Source organism: Magallana gigas, chromosome 1 (genome assembly GCF_963853765.1).
Source record: "Magallana gigas chromosome 1, xbMagGiga1.1, whole genome shotgun sequence".
In the NCBI taxonomy this organism is placed as follows: Eukaryota; Metazoa; Mollusca; class Bivalvia; order Ostreida; family Ostreidae; genus Magallana; species Magallana gigas.
This window is the reverse complement of record NC_088853.1, coordinates 57,255,029-57,258,348: the sequence shown is the minus strand read 5'-3', so window position 1 is coordinate 57,258,348 and position 3,320 is coordinate 57,255,029. Positions and strand designations below refer to the sequence as shown.

Here is a 3,320-nt window from a genome sequence, read left to right as displayed (position 1 = left end):
TATATTTTTGTTTCCCACTTCATAAATAAGATATGATATATAAATGTTTAGAAAGAGGGCTTTAAATGTAAAATTCTTACAAAAATATTCGAGGTTTTTTCTTTTTATTTGAAACAGTTTACACTAAAAGTCTATCACCTATAAAGCTCTCTGAAGGGCGCGTAATTATTTAAAATGACCTCAGCTTAGAAGAAAGATATGCTCTTCATCTCTATATGTAATACTGAATCTCCAGTCTACTCTAACATGTCTAAGAGATTTCAAGTTGTTCTGATAAAATCAAACACAAATAAGATTATTGGGGGGGGGGGGGGGGTGGAAGTCCATCATAATTCATTTTTCAATATGTATATTTAAGAAAAAACATTGCTGCATGAAAAAGTATGTGCAGAGATGTTATTTAAAAAGTGAAGGTCAGAAAAAGAAATCAAGGAGGTAACTTATTCCTCAGAAGGCGAAATATCCAATTTAGATGTTCATCTGATTATCATATTATTTTATAGTTGAACACAGTCACCAATAGTTTCTTTCTTTCACTGATATCAGCCCGAATCATATTTGGATGTAACTATAACAAATAAATGACAATAATTATTTCAGTTAAATTGGTCATATCCGCCCCCTCCCAGCACCCATGCATGCAGGAATTTCACATAAGAAAAATTGTCTCAACAATATATGTATATGCTTACTTTGAGAATTGATCTTCTAAGCCACTTTTAAAATGTGTTCTGTCTATCTCCCTACTCGATCAGTAATTAAACTTTTTGTCATTAAGATGGGGAAATATTTTTTCTTCAAAATCTAATAATCAATTATTTTACATAAAATTGAATTGGTCTGCAAAAATTCAGAGAAATATTTTGACAGTCAGCTGATATAGATAGTACAGTAGCCTTAATATCAATATGTGAATTGTTGGTTTATATTCTTATGCATGAATTTATTTCCTATTTAGTCTTGGTTTTGTCAATGTCATCAGGTCAGTTCAAATAGCTTGACATAAACCTGTATTACTGCTTTTACTGCAGAACTTGCTGAATGCTCTATCTAACATGGATTTTATTCTTTATTTAACAGTGTAAAGTAAACACAAATAAAACAATCTTATGAATATCAACTTTAATTTTTACCATCATTAATTGTAATAATTTTCACTGAAAATAATTCAACAACTCAAATGATCAAGTGGTAATAAATCATTATGCATCAGCATTGACATATGAACACATCTTATTTTCAAAAATAGACAGAGTATAAGTCAGGCACACATTTACTTTGAAATAGTTCAGAAAATACTTGTTTGTACCATTGTATTTAACCCAAATATCCCTATATATAATTATATATAATTTTGAATTCTATTTGATAAGATTTTCAGTTTTAGTTGAAAGCCAGCTCTTCTTTTCTGTGGAACAAAGTGGTTAACATAGCTGTTTATCTTCAAGGATGAAAGAAATTCTGCTAAAGAAAATCATCCCTTGTCAACTATAGTATTTGTTGGTCTGGGTTTTTTTTCAATTGCACTTTCACCCTCTTCTTTTGCGAAATTTAAATATTTCAAGCATTGTCTCTGTCATCTGTCTGGTATGAATATTTTAATTTTTGTGTAGACATGGTAGATTTTAGTGTCCATCCTCATTTAAGTTGATTCATTTGGCTTGCATGTGACACATTTCTGTTTACAACTCACTAAGTTATCTGTAATAAAACAAAGAACCTGTTATAACTCATACACCTTTCCATCCCCTATTTAATTAAACTGTCTTGAAAACTCATACAGTAAAATATTTTACTGTTATAAGTCATTTAATATATGTGTTAAATCTTGACTTTTTCTAGCAATATGGTACAAATAGTTGATTTTATGTGAATACAACATTAATTACCAACATATAGAATAATAAGAAGACTGATCAATTATTCACACAAGATACATTTAAACATGGATTTGTATACATGTAGCTACCATATAGTCTATACATGTATGTTAATACATTTTTCATTAAAAGTTTATTGTCCTTGATGCACAAACACTATGTACAATTAGCAATCACGTATACATTTTCTTTGTCATGTTTAAACTTTTATTTATAATGTTGTGTGCATTGACATGTTAATCCGAATTTTCACGAAGATCTACAGCATCCACTATTTCTCCCGTTAAAGAAATGTTTGCCAGTAGAAAATAAGAAACTAGTAAAAGTTGTCACTTACCATGATAATGAACTAAATAAACACTTCTATAATCCAGAAACTAAAATCCATAGTCGTCTCACTTCAGCTCCGTAGAAATATTGGATGTAAACAATGTAAACAAAATACCGTTTTTACCTCCTTTCTTAAGAGAGTCATATCAAAGGGAGGTAATTAGAGTAAAACTTGCACGTTTCCAGGTGTATAAAATCAGTATTTATTTATAAACGGGTGACTTGCCTAAAGATTTTTTAATTGATTCTTCTAGAACAAATGTCATAATATAAATATGTAGTGTTAGTTAACCTTGACATGGTTGTAGAATTTTATAAAAGTGCACTGAATTGACTGGTGTTTGCATGCAAAATTAACAAGATAAAACGGGTATAAATATCAAAGGATGAAGTAAATGTAAATTCTTAATGATGTTTAAATTACAGCAAAGTGTTTTGTAGTATAAAAAATTATTGATAGAGTTTTAAGATGATTTAACATAATATTGTATTTGTATATACAAACATTTTCATGTTAAAATGAAGTACAAATCAGTCAGTCTAAAAGCACGTGGTTTCCATAGAAACAGCACGAATAAAAAAAAATTACCCAAATATTTTTAATACAATCTTCATTCTGATTATCTTTATATGTGTTTTAATCATTATTGTTTTTATGTCACTTTCCATATTTTTCACAAAATACTCGATGCTTGCTGATTTTTACTCTTAAATAGGCAACCAAATTTGAGTGTCATATAATGAGTTATAAGCGAATTACAAAACTTACAATTCTTCGCTATGTAAACAAAGCGTTTGTTTACATTTCGAATGTTGAAGTGAAAATTCCAGTTTAGACCTAAAATAAATGTGTTTATCGTTAGGAACTGTTTCTTTATGCTTAAAATGAATAATAAGATACACAAACTGGCATTAAAAGATTTTTTACTGGTATATTGAACCTATGAAAACAAAAACTGGGCACGAGCCTTGTTTTCATGACGAAGAATTGTGAACTCAACGACTGGCACCCAAATTTCATTTCATCATTAGAAATGCATTCTTAAAGCATTGCAAATAATAACAACAGAAAAATAAAATTTGATTAAAATCGTGACCATGCCCTTTTAA

At 29.1% G+C, this 3,320-nt stretch overlaps 1 long non-coding RNA gene across 1 annotated transcript; it reads right to left on the bottom strand.

Moving 5' to 3' along the window:
- Positions 1 to 1,044: 1,044 nt before the first annotated feature.
- Positions 1,045 to 2,891, bottom strand: LOC117688810 (uncharacterized). The gene is made up of 2 exons (XR_010710837.1): positions 2,218 to 2,891; positions 1,045 to 1,701 (listed from the first exon to the last, which is right to left on the bottom strand). It is a non-coding gene; the product is annotated as an uncharacterized lncRNA (long non-coding RNA).
- Positions 2,892 to 3,320: the final 429 nt, after the last annotated feature.